General features: G+C 36.9%; 1 protein-coding gene across 21 annotated transcripts in view; it reads right to left on the bottom strand.

The window, feature by feature from the left end:
• BAZ2B (bromodomain adjacent to zinc finger domain 2B) overlaps positions 1–19,079 on the bottom strand; it is a 160,282-nt gene that overhangs the window by 109,349 nt on the left and 31,854 nt on the right. For 20 of the 21 annotated variants that reach the window (XM_075757423.1, XM_075757421.1, XM_075757429.1 and 17 more), the window contains exon 2: positions 3,907–3,949. The exons of the other annotated variant lie outside the window; for it this stretch is intronic. The gene's annotated coding sequence lies outside the window, so the exon portion shown is untranslated. The remainder of the gene's footprint in view (positions 1–3,906; positions 3,950–19,079) is intronic. 21 annotated transcript variants of the gene reach the window in all.

Below are 19,079 nucleotides of genomic sequence, written 5' to 3' on the forward strand. Positions count from 1 at the left end.
GGGAACAGTTGTGGAGAGGGAGCTAATGATACACTCAAATTGCCATAAAAGCATAGAACTGTTTTTGTTAACCCAAGTTCAAATTTTTCTTTTTTCTTTCACCCTTACCTGTCCTTACAATGTGTTCCAATTTGTTATCAATAGTTTCTCATTAGTAGCCAGTTACCATACTTCTTACCAAGTTTCACTTACAGCTCAACAATCACATTTTTTGTGTAATTTCTTTTGTTCTGAGATGTAGCAGCCGACAAGGGACAAAGCTCATGTTTTTTTAAAGAAAAAATGCAGGATGCTTGCCTAACTTGCATGTTTCTGCAAGTCTACTCTGTTTTTATTTAGTTTGCAAACAGGCACTATATACACTAAAGTTTCGTGTATGGGAAGTGCTTTTCTTGGCAATTTGCTTCTGTATTTTAGAACCAGTTATTCAAATATACAAAATCTTTCCTGGGTCTGTCAGCAAAAAAACTCAAAACACTTTATTTATTGTTGTTCACCTTCACACTCCTAGTCACCAATTCAAAGTAGGCCAATGCATACTTCCTTAATGTGAAAAGAAACTGGATAGTTTTCAAAACCTGTCAAACCCTTATTCTACTTTCTTTAGAAAGCATGGTTTACAAATCCTTTAACATCTTCCTCTTCTTTGCATAAGATTTTTTTTCTCCTCCGCTCTCCCCCTCAAAAAATGGAAAAAACTTAAGTGTAGATGTCACCTAGAATGCTGCTTCTGCTAACCACAGTATTCACCAACACTAGTATTCCTGTAATGGCAACATCTCTCAAGAGTTTAACTTGTCATCACAATATTTGGCCAAATCCTGAGGCCACTCTTCTTAACTTTACCTTAGCTCTAAAAAAAATTGTTCAGCTCTGCTCAGCTGATCTTTTACTTGCTTAACTATAGCCATTAATAAATTCTTTATTTACAACCACATAGAAAAATTTTAGAAAGTATTATCTGCATAACTTTCAAATACTATGTCAGCATTCTACATTATTTCTGTTTCCACAAGTAAAGTGGTACTGTTAGAATTCCTCACCACCACCTTTTGGAACAAATAAAAAGAGCCATCATTAGAGATGAAAATAATTTTGTATCTTGGGAATAGAAATTAGTATCCTCAAGAACATCTTATCTAAAATGGCATGACTAACAGGAAAAAAACAGACAAACAACAAAAAAACACAAAGAAATTAAAAAACCCCCCACAACTCAAAGTACAAGAAATTATTACTTGCCATTTTTCCTAATCTTTTCAAGCTCTCCCTCGAGCAGCCTATTTGTTACAGCAGAATGCATACGGAAGTGCCGTTTCTTTGTTTGGATGGAAGGGTTGTTATTGCTTCATAACAAAGAAAGTATGTTCTATGGGCTAAAGAATTGACTGGACCCACAAAAATGTTACAGATGACTAAGGATATGTTTTTTCTTCTTTTTCAGAGACTGACATTCTTCTCACTCACAAAAGTATTGAGTAACTTATAGTTGGCCATAAACACACAAGCAGAATAAACCAGTACACTGAGTTAGTAAAAACAATCAGCCTTAAAAATAAGCTTGTTGAGAGAGAGAGATCTACACCTGGCTATTATTTCCCTTCCATTTTTTTAAGGCCTACAGAAAAAGTAATCAAAAAGCACAAGTCTTTCTATAAATTCCTCCTATTCAATTGCATATTTAAAGGGAGAAAAGTTATGTATGTCAACTTGACCATTTATGGAGCATTCTTCTCATTTTACTGAGTAAAGCACTTTTTTGTTAGTATTCATCCTGACTGTTCCACAGAGTAAGAGAGGTCAGCTGCAGCCAGCTAGCAGCTCTCATTCCGTGGTTGTAGGTCTGGGGCAAACTGCACCTCTAAGTAAGATCTAGACTTGTTTGTGAGTAATAACTCCCAGAACATAAAGGAGGAAGGGGCCCCCATAACACTTCAGTGTTCAGAAAAGTCAAGAGAGAAATTTTCAACTCAAGTAATGGTTGTTTTCATATTTCTATGTACCTGTACTCTGAATGGGACTGCATCTCCTTCCCAAGGAAAAGGACTAATTTTTTTTTTTTTTTAAACAAGATTTCACAAATCAGAAAGTTAGCAGGTTTAGCTTTTTAAAACCCAAGATATGGTTAATGTTTAAAACTAATTAGATATTACACTCTCCTCCCCCCTACCAAACTGGAAGCTTCTTCTAGGAAGTTTCCACGTCTTTCTTCAGACACAGGGAGGCCGGGAAGGTAGCAGTCTTTCAGTTTCAGTACATCCCAGAAAAAAATGTTACCTCATTAACAAAAAACCAACAGGGTTCAGCTTTTATGAAAAGGAAGCTTTTTCATTAGAACTGGCTCACCTTACAGAAGCTGGCAGTATACTACTGTATTACAGAAAGCTTCACAACGTCTAATACCTGCAGTAAACTCTAAATCCTAGATATAAGTTTTCCTACTTTTGTCTGTTACTACAAATTACTTAATGCCTTTCCTAGTTCTTTTTTTTTTTAATTGGTTCAGATTGCTGCTCCTTACTTTGAAATAACAGACTACCTTACCTCCCGCCCTTACCTGCTCACATATGCCTGCCTGCTAAGCAATGTGTTAATTAGAAAACTGTTTTGACCTTTAATTTACTTGATCCCTCCTATTTAATAGATCTGCTCTCTCCATATGAACCTATTTGTTGTTTGAATTCAGCAGATGTTGGTGCTTTTACCATTCCCATAAATACTGTATTAAGTCATATGTAGTGGTTTTAATAGCTTCTCTTTCTACATTGTACAGAAGACATGCAACTGTACACTTGAAGAAATACTTCTAAAACCTCCTAGGTTTTTTTTTCCCCTATTGTCAGTGCAAATTTTATCTTTACTGATTGTAAGGTTACCTCTGGGATGAAGGCATGAGGGTCGCTACTGAAACATAAGACTCCATTGTATCACACAATATCCTGTCTTGGATCTAAACAAAGCTTCTGTTAACCAACGAATCTCATTACTGGACATAGACTCACAATATGTCTTTACAAATATAAGTATGTTATTTGTTATTTTCAGGGTATATTATCACAAGTGTATGAAGAATTGATGGTTAATATGACCAGCTTCAAAATAATAAACTTGAAAAATCATTTCACATCTCTCTCAGATTTTCCTCTCTCACTTCATGTACCTGACAGACAGTAAGTACAATAGAAGGTAAAAAGTGTGCCTGACAGTTGCATCTGTGAGGTAAGCAAAGCCAGCCAGGCTTTCTGTTTAAGTCTCCACCTATTTTAGTTTTCACTGTTAACTTTGTCTAAAACAAAAGTACTGGAGTAAGACATAAAGACTTTTTTTTCTTTAGTTATCCTGAAAAAAACCCAAGCAAATCAATTTGAATGCAAAATTCCTTATTTCCTAATAATCTTGTAAACTATTAATAAAACAAGATAATTCATGCTCATCGTGTAGCAAAATATCACACATTCTCTGACTGCTCAAAATACTTTTCATAGTTGCCAAAAATTTATTTTGGAATTGAAACTCTCAGCACAATCTCTCAATTCATTTTAAATACTCCCTGAATTGTATAACATCAGACATCAAAACTACTAAAGGTGTACTGAAAATGTGCAACACACTAAAATTACATTCTATCATATTTATATTTCAAGCCTACATTCAAAGAAATCCAGAAAGAGTGATTAACAGTGTTAAAGACCTACTCACTAGGTCTTTGAAGTCACAAAAATAGTTGCACATGTGGACTAAGAATCTAAAAGTCTTAGTTAAGCCTGTGCTTAATGTCTTGCTGAAATCGGGACCTGGATGCAGAATTTAGCACTAAGCCATAGAGTACATAACATTTTCCTTTTTCCTAAATGATTCATGCTTTTCAGAAAATTACCAGAATGCTTATTACTACAGCTCACTTACTGTGATGAATGTGGTCAGTTCTGTGACATTGCTGTTTTGCAACCTGCAAACAGAAAACAATTAATGATCAGCCGAGTCATCTTTTCATCAAGTAACTTTTACAAGGACAAAGAAAGACACATCAAAGAGAAAAGTAAAATTTCTCAAAAAAACCCCACGTTTGTGAAGTATTTTCAGTGTAATGAAAACATTGTTTCCCACAGACAGATATGAAGCCATTAAAACAAGAATAGTTTAAGCCAAACATTATGTAATCACATTTTTTTGTTTGCAACCAGCTGTTTACAGACATACCCATTTTACCCTTAATAAATTGTGAATGATATAGTACGGCGTGTTCCCCTTTGATGTACACAGTAAGTCAAAGGAATCTTTCTGTTAAAATGCAAAAAGAATTCTGGGCTCCCAGAAATCAATGGGCATTTTCAATTTTGTTTATACAGAACCAGAGTTTCGTTCCATTACTGATGCTCTCTACCATGAGGATTTCAAATTCTCCTCATGCTATTAGAATTCAGAATTATCTTTACATCACTATAAAATCTACACACATTTCACTGAAAATTTAAAACTAAAAATAATTTTTGAACACTTGTTTGGATTGCTTTCTTCCCAGATTTTTTTCCCCTGGGTAGATCAAATTTTTCTAAACACATAGTTCATACACACTGTATAGGAAATTGAAAACAGCATAACAGATGCAACGTTTGGAATACAACCATTTCAGGAAAGTGTTACTTGCTGTAGTAGTAAAAATCTGATATTATTTGGGTTTTCTAATAATTTTTTTTCATTAAGGACTAGTAAAGAGTCGGTGAAATTTTACAGCTCAATCTTTTAAAAATATCTTTTACAGCATTAAAAGCTTGTAGATGCTCTCTTCAGCTACATTGATAGACAATTTTAACTGAGCAAATATTCTTAAGTGCCTACATATAAAAAAATGCCAGGGTAAAATGGCATTTGGGGGGGTTGTTGTTGGTTTGTTTGGAGCTTTTATTTTACACTGAACATTTTTTAAAAAAAAATAAATGTGTAGACAAATGGACAGTTTTACTCTAGAGATTCTTCTACAGCATCACACTAATGGGAGCATAAAGCTGGCCTGTCTTACAGTGGCACAGTCAAGAAAACATAGTAATAAATTTACACAAACAAAACTTCAGCCATCTGCATGAGCAAGAACTTCTTTTACAGAGTTAGGTAAGCCAAGTAACAATTCAAATCTAGGAAGGGAGTTACATCAACAGCAGGCATAGGTTTTTTAAATTTAATTTTAAATTACAACCTGTAAAGGTGTGGACATTAACACCAACAATTGCTTTTTTTGTTTGTTATGGCCACTACTGTCAAACTGCACTCCCAGGCTCAATATTTTTCTCCCTTGTCAGAGGACAGCCAGGAAAAATCGTTCCTCCTAACAGAGCAATCAAAACATCACAGCTGCCCTTCTCTACCCTACTGCCATGCTTTGACAACACCAAAAAACCCCCCAACCTACTAAACCAGAAACAAGAAAGAGACAAGCGATGGAAGAGATATAACACAGTAACTACACCATTTAAAGAGTGGGAGCAAAGCATTTGAGAGAGGAAAAGCTTAAGAAAGTATGTATTCTGCTACTCTCGGAACCATCCTGCTGGCTAACTAGAACCCTGAACTATCCTTCAGAAAGTAGAAGACAAAGTCATATTTCTTCTTCTAAGTTGGAAACATGGTATTTCCAGTATTAGCTGAAGCTCAAGTACTTGCTGCCTGTTATAATTTTGCACGTGTGTTCTGCTTCTGACTACATCTATACCTGCGGCACTGCTAAGTTTTGGTATTGGTCCGGAAGGCACGGAATAGCCCACCAAAGCCTGAGCCTTGGGACAAACCTTAGAGGTTCAATAGAGCTGAGGACAGTGAAAACAGCTCTTAATTGTTCCAGCTTGCCATTTGCAAGGAATGATGGCAGGCAGAGCATACTTCCTCAGCCCTGAATACCATCCAGTGAGAAGAAAAAGTTTCTCTATAGAAAAGTTACCCAGATCCCTAAGGATCCAACTGCGTTCGAAAACAGCCTACTTGTTTCACCAGGGTAACAACACTGCCAAAAGAGAAGAAAAGGCTGGGAGGAAATCTTGAGTAGTAGATTCAGACAGATCCTCTCTGACAGTCAATCTGTTGCTTCAACACTTCTACTTCACCCGCTGCTGACTTCTCTCTACTTCATCTGCTCTGACTGGATGCAAGTATGTAAACCAAGGAGTGAGAAAAGAGAGAGGGGCTTTTTTTGTCTCTTCTCTATCCTTAGTACACTAAAAGGGTCACTACTTGGAAAATCCTCTACAACTTTACCAGAAACACAAACAATTATAAACAAAGAAGTTTCCAGAAGAAATTGGAATCGGTACTTAAGAAATTGTAATACAAAAGACTGCATGACTGCAAGTAAAAACAGGTAGCAGTTTTAAAACCAGGCTTTACTATGGCTTCAATACTTCAAGGTCTGCATGTGTTAAGAATTATTGCCAAAGCAAAAAATTTCAAAGTTAGCCATGTGCACAAGCAAAATCACTTCAAGCTATCTCACAGATTCGTACCACACAAATTACTTCAGATAGTAATGTAAAATACATTTCAACAAAGTACATGCACATTTTCTTAGCTTTCTTTGACTAAAGACCTACTAAAGTCAGTCTTTAATCTCAAATAGTGCAATAAACATTTCAGTCCACCTTCAAAACTCATAGAAAACCTCAAGATCTGCTGCCTGTGTAAGTTTTCAGCCTTCTATGCTCTGATACTCATGTTATTAGAGGTCACATTCTATGTCCATTCCTACCTTGGATACCTGTATACTTCTGTGAGCTAAAAGGCAAGTACCTTTCCATAGGCAGTTGAGGTATGATGTTGATTGCACCTGAGGAAAGGGATTAGGTAGGAAGGTTGTCAAATCTGAGCTTGGAAAGGAGTAATAAAACACTAACTCAGATTTGAGGTAGATGAGCAGAGGTGTCAGGAAACATCTGAGAGATGCAAGGATGAAAAACCAGGAGAGGAAGGCACCAGAAAACATGCAATTTTGCAATACCACCAGCAGGTGCTGGGGTATGCAAATAGGGTAATTTCTTAATCCTTTTCTTGAAATACTTAATAGAAATACAGGAGCATAACCCTCCATGAAAATATCATACGGTATTATGCAAATAACCCAGCATGAACATATGAGAATCACATACTTTCATTAGACTAAATAAAAAGTATGTATTCAGCAGAAAACTTTTAGCAGTACATTCAAAATTACAGGTAATAAAACTAGTACTAGTGTTGAATTAATCTAATGCAGTGGTCAAATGTTCTTCCTCCCAGTGTCAATTGCACATAGTCAAGATTTTAGTGAAGGTCCAAATCCAAGAATATTACAGATTGGGAAAGTAAATTGGCTAGATGTATACACACAAACTTACCGGTTATCTTTTGATATGCCAAAACTAACTTCAGTTGGACAATTTTGTAACACATAATTGACTGACAGATGTCCTGTGTATCTAATACTCTCCAAGGGGGGGGGGGGGAAGTGCATCTTGATGCAATGGCTGTAAACCTGAGCAAATAAATTCAGTTTTTAAGAACAAAACCAGAGTTGTCTATTATATTTACATAAGAACAAATCTAACTTTCCATTTCTCACTCAAGTAAACAAACAAATGCAAATACAATGCAACATGTACAAGATGCACCACACAGTGCCCTGGTTCCTTCTCCCATATGCTGTACATATTTACAATAAACAAATTACCAAGTTAATCAAAGACCATTGTCCATTCTTCATCAATAAAGAAAAGCATATTTAATGCATGGTGTTGTATTACTGAGGTTGCTTATTCTCTTTCCAAAGATGAAAGCTTTCATTGTTCAGAGTTTTATCCATTTGCTGAAGAAAGCTATCTCAGTACATTGGTAGCACTTGCCACAGTCAGTAAATAAATGGTCCAAGATCTCTAAAACAGGCATAGCAATTATTTTCCCTTAGAAAGGGAGAAGAAACTTAAATGCTGAAGACATCCCTCACACCACACGCCGCCTTCCCCAGCATCAAATATTACAAGCTCATGTGTTGTGAATTTTTTCTTAAAGATAATGGCATTTTTATATAGACATAGCTAACCTTCCCAAGTATTCAGTTGTGGGTTTTTTTAAACCCAAGATAGGCACCGGTCAAAAACTCTAAGTCCCAGGATTCAACAGTGTAATTTAGGCTTTGAGTATGTTTTGTATTTCTATCGCAAGATCAAAACAATGTTACATAAAATGCATTACTCCACTATTTTGAAAATCTTCTTTTTTGGTTTTAAATATACACTTAATTCCACAATGGTTACAGTATTTCCTTAAACATGCCATCATGAAAGCACAAGGAATGGCTTAAAGTTGCGTCATCATTGTGTCATCAAGTGTCACTTATTAATTTCATTCCTGTTCAGTTTCTGCACCTTGGCAAATCTCAGCCACAAACTGTCCGTTTCAATAACGGAATTTCAACTCCCTGTAATGTTAACAAAAATAATGGTCCTTCTCTCCCTTCACAGCAGTTGCAGGAAAGGTACTTTTGTAACTCTAATCATTATTTTACCTTAAACACAGGGAAACTTTACATTTGCTATCACCTGTGCATTTCACCTGTGTGTGAAATATACTTGTATCACACATTGAACTACCTTGACTTTACTTTAAAAATTATTTGAAGATTACACATGAAGCAGAATTCATATTTTCCCCTCTTTCCAACACCTTGTATTTGGTGCTCTCAAGAAAGTCAAAAGATGATTATCAGTGGTGCAATCCAATTATTTCACACTGTCTTGGAAAACTGTAAATAATAAACCTGCTTTGCTTGAAAGAAATTACTCTTTACCCTCCAAAGTAAATACACTTGTGCATTTCTTCCTAAATGGAAGTAGCACTCAGTAGTAAGATAATTTTTTTGGTTAACATTCCAAAACCAAATTGGACATTTGCATATTATAAGCAAAGACAGGAGGAAGTGGTGGAGAAAAGGTAGGGGACCTTAGTATCACAAAGAACATTAAATAAGACAGTGTAAGAAATGCACATAGTGGGGGCACCGTGAAACCCACACACTTTGTGCCCTATAAGCTTAAACTGGGCTATCACAAACTCAATATTCAGGCTGCTTTGTATAAAACTGAATTGTAGCATGATGCATAAAATCAAGGGTAAAAACGAAACAGATCTACACCACTTGACAGATTCTCAGAGGCAAAAGACTCTCCTGTAAATAGGATATATCCACACGACAGTCCCCATGGTGACTGCTTAACTAGTTTTCAGCCAAGGTTAAGCTAAGCTAAATAATGCAACTATCTTGTTACAGCACACAACACAGTGCAGTTAATTTTCAAGTATTTACTGCTTTTCCCTTCAGCCTGTGAGCAGCTGCATACTACTGCCCCTACACTGTTGGCAACACAAAGTTAGCCAGTCCAAAGCTGGCTCAGGATTCTGTGTGAGCTACTTCCATTGCGAACACGTTAGCTCCCCAAAGTTTTGTACAAGTTTTCAGGAACCAGATTCTACATCTTCCAAAATTACTCCCTTACCCATTTATAAATTTCAGCTGACCGTACTTCAGTTTAAAATACCCCTTTTCTCCTTCCCAGCCCATTGCTTCTGCTTGCAACTCCTTCTAAACAAACCCTCTGTTCTGACACCATGAAAATCAGTCTGAACTTACTGGTGACATGATCCGGGGTTCAGTAATACTACTCTTGAACAGCCAGTTGTAACAGATTGAGTAGTACTGCGGTAAAGCAACCTGTAGTCTATTTACACACACACAGACATCTTCCAACAGATCGATTCATCTCACTCCTCACTCAGCTGAGCAAGCGTACAATCCAACGCCAACAGGGCCGGGATGCAGCCACGGCAGTGGGACTGCTCCTTACAGCAACATCTCAGCACAAGGCCAAATAAGGCCCAACAGAACATCGTACCAATTAAATGGAAACAGTACTGACTCTGAATTGTTTTAAATCTCTATTAGGAAAAGCAAGAACTTTGATCACCACAACCAGAATGGACTAGATGGCCCAAATAAAGGTTAAGTATTCAGGTGGAAATAACAGCACACCCTTTTGATAGCTGTGGGGTTTCCTTACCTCAGTACCTTCCAGCTGCCTATCACACATTTCCGCCATTAGTTTTACAACTTATTGACAGGTCCAACTCAATCACCAGCATGTGAATCAACTAACAGCTAAAAGGCACACCTGTCGTGGCAAATGTGATTCTGACTGTTACTTCCTCTAGAGTCCATCCTCATATTTGCTTTACTCAAGACTGAATTTGGATTAGCTGACCATGTAAAGGTTTGCACTATGGGTATAAAATTAACATATAAAAACTTCTTTTAGAAGCAAACTCAAGGAAGAATTCAAATTTCTGTGTTTGCTGAAGGTTTTAAAAAGGGGGGGGGGGGGGGGGGAATGACACCAACACCGATCAACAATATAAATCATTGTCTACAGAAATACCCAACTTTTATTTATAGGGCACAACTAGGGAAAGCATGACTGAGACAAGTGACACAGAGGTTTGAAAACTCATACTATTTGCTGTGGATACGTAAATACCAAGATTGAAGCCTTAAAATTTTGAAACAAAACAAACAATCAAACAAAAAAGCAGCATCTACTTTTATAAGTAATATGTTCCTTACATATTTCAGTATTTTTCTTCTCCCCGATTAAAACCACACAGACTGGTTTTGACCCCAGCATGCAAAGTACAGGGTAAACAGGTGCCTTAGGTATACAAATACTATACTAAGTGGAAAACTAAGCTAAAAGTCAACAGCGAAGATGTGGTTTGGCATGAACTTAAGGAACTTACACACCAACTTCTCTGACCAGTTAAAAAAAAAGTATCAAACTGGACCAAAGAACAGTGTTTCAAACTAAATATTCTCTTCCTTAACACAACTGCGCATACATACAAACATGGAAAGCTCAGGATTTACCACTTAATTGTGCAATAACGTAAGTCTTGTAACTAGTTTTTTCTTCTCCCTTTTAGAACTCACAGTTCTCCCACTAACAAAGCCCAAGAGAACACCATTTTATTGAGGTTTATTTTTCAACTTGTTTTTAGAACTGATTATTGCAAAGCATAGAACAAGTATCCTTCAACACAGACAAAATGCTAATGCAATTTGAGAATAAAAGGCCAGAAACAGCTGACAGTCCACACTCAAGGGAGATAGGTGGAAGTTGAATATTTAAAAGAACAGAAAATGCAGAGTGCCTGGAAGAGGAGACTGTAAACTTCATGTTTATATTTCCCAGTATCAATCCAATACAGGCAAAGTGTCTCATTGGCTGCATTGCAGCACACAGACACAGAGGTGTAGTAATTGCTTCTCATTGCAAGAATGGGACAGTCAATGTGGACAGGAAAGATTATATTTTTTTTTATTTTCAAATTTCATTATTAACTACGCAACGTTCATGTAACCTAATCTTTTTTTTCCTGCATTATTTCCTTATTGTGTACAAAGAAAAGAAAAAAGAAGTTTCCTGTGCTTAACATTAGCTTACAAATGAAGCTAATTGAGGTTTGACTTAAGTGGGAAGACAGGGTGGGGTGAATTCCCACCTTTGTTACTGTTATGACTTTGCAAGGTGTTTTTTTAAGCAAGACTAGAATAACTGGTTTACATTCTGGCAATGGCATCTTCTCAATTAAATCAAAACTTAGAATCTGAAAGCACTGCAGAATGCAGCAAAAACTGCACCATTTTCATAAAGCCGTGAGGCAAGAGGATGTCTTTCTTGACTGCAATTTGCTGCTTTCTTCAGTGCAAACATACTACAAAAGATATGCCTGTCTTTTAAAAATTGACTTGGTGCCCTTTTTAGTTATATTGCAAGCAAAGGTTCAAAGAACATGAGTTTTCAAGTTATATTCTTCCTCATTTTCATTAGTAATTCAGGACTTGTCTGCTCTGGAAATTTACTGTGACAGGAGAGCTAACAAAGTTATAGCATTATAAAAGACTGAAGAAGTGAGATTAGGGAAACTTTGTCAAACTGGCTTGTACTTCTGTTACCATTTGTAACTAGTATTTCCTGAAAATCTGATAGAAAGAACATTTGATAAAATGGGGGCACTTGTTCCCTAAAACTTACATAAATATTTGAAAAAACTGAAGCAAGTTTCCTGTATGCAAGACAAGATATGCCATTACTGATACTTTAAAAAAGTCTTAGCAGAAAAGTCATTAACACTCAAGACTAACACATGACAATCTGCTGCTTGGAAAATCATTTGTGCTGGTTTTAGCTGTGATAGAGTTAATTTTCTTCATAGTAGCTAGTATGAGGCTACCAGAATAGTCAATAGGAAAAGAGCAATGATGGCCCTAAAACATACAGTTTTAGGAAAGTAAGCTGATAAAATACACACACACTTGTAGAAATATTTTTTTTAAAGGGTTTTACCTCCTTTGATGAACTAATGTGTGAAGAACCAATAGCTCAAAATGTGGATTTAGAACAAAAGATTGACCACAAAAATCTCCACTGCAACAGTGCAGTTAACGATACAAGCTTTGTGCAAATATACGATATAGTTTCAAAATTTTTATTCTGCCAAAGCAAAATTATCCCTTATGATTTTGGAAGCCGATAATTCAACAGGAGTTCAGTATTTCAGCAGCAGATTTCAGCAACGTGCATATTAGTGCTAGCAAAGACTGGGCATCAGTCAGTATGAGGAATATTTAAGTGCTGGAAATCAAATGCTTTCCCTAAGAGTTTGGGTCCTGGGTTTAATTTCTTTTAAAAGATTTATGTAGTTGGTTTTTGCCTGCTTGCAATTCTTTCCCCGCCCTCTTCTATAAAGCAGTGTACTAATATTAAAAGAGCACATGACTGGAAAAGATTTCCTGGATCAAATCTACTTCCTTCCTACCCCACATCATGCAATCCTTCCCATAATGGATCAAATGCCATCTTAAAATTTGACTTCCTGCTCTCATCTTTATGTTCCTCAGGTTTTCAGCCTAAACTTGTTCTTTATCAGCTTAACCCCATTTGTTTGACTCCTACAGTTTTTGTGTTCTTTACACTGTTTTTCTTGGAGTTTGTGGCCCATGAGACAGGAGTATGCAAGCTCTCAGTTTTTAATTTTGTTAAACTAAACCAGTCTAAGTTCTTTCAAATCCTTCTGGAAGTCTCAAACTTTCCCTCGGAATCCTAGTGGATGTTTTTCTCACCTATTTTAGCCTCAAGTTTCCTGAACATGAATAATCCTTCTGGAACAAAATGGAAATACACTGTATTCCAGATGACGCCTTATCAAACCATTCCCAATGCAACAATAATGTAAGAGAATCGTTACAGCCACTGCACAAAAAGCCTCCCATCCAGAGATGCCACATTCATCTCAGCGAATCATGCAAGTATTGGCCAATGCAGATACAGCAGTGACGTGCTCATCTGCTGCCATGCAGAACTGTCTGTTGTTTGAGCTCTTTACAGCTCTTGCTGTACCTTCTAAACAGGAACAATGCAATTGGGGGGGGGGGGCTGAAAAAAAACCACCCTAAACTGTCTTCAATGTTATCAAGTTCTACTGAGTCTCTTAATTTTAGCTTAAGACCAAAAATTTCTTTAAGATCTTGTTTTTTCCACTAATTTGCAATTGTACATTCCTCATTCCATTAACTATTTGAAAGGAGAAAAACAAACATAACTTCTGTTCCCTCAAAAGGCCCTGTTTTCTTACTTACGCTATTATTTTATCATTGCTTAAAGAACTAACCACCCTGCACTTACATTAGACAAAATTCTAGCAGTGGCAGGAAACAAAGGCCTCTTAACTTTGTAAACAAAGGCATCTTAACTTTGTAAAAACAGAATGAAGGTAAGAAAAGTTAATTCAGTTTCACTGTACTAAGGAATCATCTTCTGAGTAGCAGAAACTACTGCAGTGGCAGTTGTCCATTTTTATGACAATTGTCCTAAACTCAGGAAGCCACATTTTTATTGTGAGTATGCTAGCACTGCTTTATGAAAGCAGAAGCCACACAAACTCTTTGATCAACTCCTTTCTTCAGTGGGCGGACTATGCATCTCTGCTGTAAAGGAAATACAGGAGTTAGTCACCTGCTAGAACGCTGCATGTGAACTATGAATTGGCCCCAAAATGCAAGACTGAGGCTTCTAGCCTAGTTCCTCTTTATTCAAGTAATTTGATATATGCACCTGGAGACTTCTCTCATATTCAGTTCTCTGGGTATAGGGATCCATTCACATAGAATCATTTAGGTTGGAAAGACCTTTAAGGTCAAGTCCAACCATTAACCTAGCACTGCCAAGGCCACCACTAAACCATGTCCCTAAGTGCCATGTCTACACATCTTTTAAATACTTCCAGGGGCACTTCCCCGGGCAGACTGTTCCAATGCTCGACAACCCTTTCAGTGAAGAATTTTTTCCTGATATCCAATCTAAACCTCCCCTGGCACAAGACTGTCTGATCATGATCAAGTAAACACCTCCTAGACACAGTCCCTATTATTCTCTGAATTGTTATCCTTCCCCCCTAAATCTTCATTAATTTCAATTTGCTTGGTTGACTGTTTTCAAATATTTTAAAAATACTGTTATTAATTCTCATACTGGAACAATTACACATAATCTGATTTCCAAATGCTGAAAATCTCTATATACACTGTGTGAAGAACAAAGAGGATCCTCCTTTGTGCTTATTTGTCTTTGAGTGCAACAGGCCACAAAAGCTTAACTACTGATCTGAGGCTTTATTTAGTTCAGTAGTATTAAAAAAGAATTCAACTGATAAGACTTTTTTGCATTTTTCAGGTGAAATGGGTGTCTGCAAAACATATCAGTTTTGTAGCATCATTATCCTCTCACTGAAACAGAAATCAAGCTAAAAAGTGAAAAAGTTCAGAATGCTGAGGTATGGGGGTTTTATTCACAGTGCTGACCATTTCGCACAGCTTGACAAAGCGAGATTCCTGAACTCAGCTACTAGGAAAAAAAAAATCCCTTTGGAAGAAACAAAGGCTGCGTGGATCATCAAAGCTCTGTCAGCACATCAGATACTGTTAGGCCGTGAACCTTTCCACATCAGGACCTTTCATTGTTATGATGGATGAAAGCAATGATGTCAGCAATGACAAGAAGGTCTACATCATGATTAGGTATTTTGATCAAGATTCAAGACTTGTGAAAAAACAATCTTTTGGCAAAGCTTGTCTAAATGTGCTGAAAGGTTTTTGCATCACTTAATTAGTTTTCATCGACTCCCACATTCTACAGACATGATAGAATTTTTCTCTGACTCGGCACTTACAGGGATCAGCAAGCACACTTACAACAAAAAAGTGTCAGCCATTCTACATAACGTCCCCTGTGTGTCACTTCCGTACATTTGATAAACAAGAACGATGTCAAGGCCATTCTCTACCAAGTGGGGACATGTTGATTAACAACTCTACCATGCCAGTATAAATTGAAGAAAAGAACACTGCCAGTAAAAATACAATACTGCTCCTCTTCCTGCCATCATCATCAGCGAAGAAAGAAAAATGTGAAAAGAATTAAGTTTTTTGTTCTAGCGAAGGAAGCGCCATTTCATCCTTTAACATCCATTTTGAGCTAACAAGAGAAAGTCTGAGTATTACTGCATTAAGAGGGACTTTATCTTCATCCTTTGTCTAAAGACTGACCACTACTTTGAGACTGCATATTGGCTCTACAATGTTGTAAGCTCTAGCAAACAAGGAGGGAACGAGAAGACCGACTTCCGCATTCATATAGCTGCTCCTGTTTGCCAAAAGACACTGTCAGTGTTTTGCGCATTGCCCCATTAGCCAGAAACCCCAGTCACAAACAAAACTTCACTGCATTTTGCGTGATTCAAGGAAACATGCACGGTATTAAAAAAGTAATAATCACACAGATAGAAAAATAGCTGGGGAAAAGAGAGAAAAACAAGGATGAAAAAGCCAGTCAAGGGAAAAAAATAAGAAAAAAACTTACAAGAAAAGGGCCTTGGATTGGAAGAGACCTCACAGCCCATCCAGTCCCACCCCTGCCACAGGCAGGGACACCCTCCACTAGCCCAGGTTGCCCAAAGCCCCATCCAACCTGGCCTTGAACACTGCCAGGGAGCCAGGGGCAGCCACAGCTTCTCTGGGCACCCTGTGCCAGGGCCTCAGCACCCTCACAGGGAAGGATTTCTGCCTCACATCTCATCTAAATCTACCTTACCAATCACCTGCCATTTACAGCCTGAGATATCATGGGAGAAAAGACCGCTCATATTATTTGACATTGAAGAGTTAATTTAGACCTAATGCAGAAGTAGTATTTTTGAGGCAGGAACACAGGTACTTTTTCAGTTACTTCTAATTGTTCTTTTGATGTGTGATAGGTATTAAAAAAATCATTTTTCAGATTAAATACACAAGAAATCGCATGACCTGAAGCAGGTAGGACATAACACATTTTCATAAAACAGAAGTTGTAAATAGAAATTTGAAGGGGGGAAAAAAAATCTGTGCACTGTATTTGAGAGCTTATTTGGCAGAGGACTACTGGAACTCAAGAACAAAATCACTTCCAGAAAAAACATTATTACATAATGCTAAGATCAAACTATTTACTATATATCGGTATATATATTTTATAGCCACATCGGGGGGGGGGAAGAATAGATTTAACAAAAAAAGCATTATAGAAATGGAGACAGCTTTTACATGCAAATATGTATTAAGGAACAACAATAATCTATTGTAATCCTAATTCACTCTTGCTCAAGATAACATTATCTTCTTTAAGCACAAACATGTAACGCTTTTAGGCACTGGAATATTCTGCTCACAGGGACCAACAGTTTCCATCTATCCACAAACCAAGTCAGCGTAATACAATGTTCGAACATGCACACATACCCTTCAGTAAGCCAAACATCTACAGTTTACAGCTCTTGCTTTTTCCTCTGAGATAACAATCACAGGCTCCTGCACTGACATCTGTCATACAAAACGGATCAGAGTAACACTTATTTTACATATCACATAGTCCTTAGACAGTAGTATCACATTCCCTCTTCCGTATTTCACAATGCATACTCTTCAATTCTGTCCTTGAGAACCACAGTCTGCTGCTGCTACAGAAGAAGCACATACTCAAATCTGAGTTATGTAGCCTTGTATTGGGACATGCCATAAACAAATACTTAGTAATATAAGATAAGCAGCAGCAATGCATAAGAGAAATATATCAGGATATGAAGAAGCAGGGGGGTTGGAACTAGATGATCTTTGAGGTCCCTTCCAACCCAAATCATTCTATGATTCTAAGCTGTGATAATAAAATACCCCATTTGTGATTCAAATATTGCATCTTCATTCTCATTTAATAGTGTTTGGTGAAATATTTGATTTAAATTAAGAATCTTGTAGTATACTTTATTGGTTTACATCACTACATTTAGATTGGAACACTGCTCTTATTAAATCACAGTGAAAATTACAATATAATGGATCATAGAGTATGTTTCCTAGTTACACATATCATGAAGGCAGCATTACTTTTCAGAACAACCAATGGAAGATGTAAAAATAGGTTATTATGGATAGATTCTTTTTCTTTAGTATTTGTTTAGTTTCTGAAATTTACTGCCTTACCAACAAAAGGCACTGAAGCTAACTTTAGCACAGCAAAGAACAAAGGGAAACACTGATTCTCCTAATTTTCAAAATCACAGTTTACATATTACCCTCTATGTCTTCATATTTGCAGAAATGGAGAGTGATTATTAAAAGGTGGAATTACAACCTAAAAAAAGGAAACTAGTGAATGTATTTTATCAAACTAAACCAGTGACTTTAAAGTAACGTATTACATTTTGGGAACAATAAAATGCTTCAAATTGCTCAATGTGCAAATAATCATATCAAAAGCCACATAAAAGCCTGCAAGACAGAAAAACAATACTACTAATGGACATCTTCAGTTGTTTATCCCTCAACTGTCAAGGTACATAACATGAGTCATATGACAGGCATACCTAGCTGATTTATCATATCACATGATAAGTACAGGTAGAAGACATGTCGGGGGGGGGGGGGGAGTGGAAACACACTAGTGGGGGAAGTCTCTTCCACAGAGTTTCCTAAACACAAAACACTGCTACATGAAGTTCATTTCTCTGACATTGAAAGGCAAAGCAGACCCTTCAGCTGACACGACCACACAAAATTCAAAATTCGGGAATGAAGAAGTTATGTTGCTCCCTGCTAGCATGCAAAACATAGGCACTGAGAAAGCCAATGAGCAGACACAAGATGGGAGTCAGATGAACGAGTCTCATACACTACAGAAGCACTGACAGATATGTAACAACTATATTCCCAGTAAGAGGAATATATTTTCCTTCTCTCAAAGAGGAGATTAATTTATGTCAATAGTGTCATTTATACCATGGCTCTGTAATGCCTGGTTAAGGAAAAAAAGGCAGGTACAAGTCATTTACATTTAGTTGGACTAAGCAATCACTTTATTATAAGCTCAGTAGCAATTTCTTCAGCTCTGTCTTTGATCGATTACTACATATGTTTACATTGCCAAATTCTTCCTTCCCCAAAATCTGAGGGAAGGAGAAGAGTGGATTTTTCTTTTATTAAAATTAGCTCCTTTGTTTTTCCCTGAAAACCGACAATTATTTATGTTCAGCTTTATCCATGCCTAAACAAAATACACAACTTTCTTGTCTGTAGCTCCATTCTGTCAAGTTACATTTTTATTATTCTGAGGAAAAGCAACAAAAAGAACGGAAGTTTAACCTATAATGCTCAGGTTTCACTGTACTCACACAGTTTATCACAAAGTTACTAAGATCGCCTATACCAATGTTCTCTCATGACATGCTATAACAACAGGACAAGAAAAGCCATTTCATATTTTCCACATTTGTCAACTTCTTTGAGGCACACTTTTATGAAGTTTTCCTCTTTCAGGACATTGTGCATTAACTGTCAAAACAGAATAAACTAAGAAATAACAGAACAATAAAAAGTTTTCTTTTTAAAGATCACATTGGGTAGACTGTATTTTAATCCTCATATCTTA

Source organism: Balearica regulorum, chromosome 6 (genome assembly GCF_011004875.1).
Source record: "Balearica regulorum gibbericeps isolate bBalReg1 chromosome 6, bBalReg1.pri, whole genome shotgun sequence".
NCBI classification, from domain to species: Eukaryota; Metazoa; Chordata; class Aves; order Gruiformes; family Gruidae; genus Balearica; species Balearica regulorum.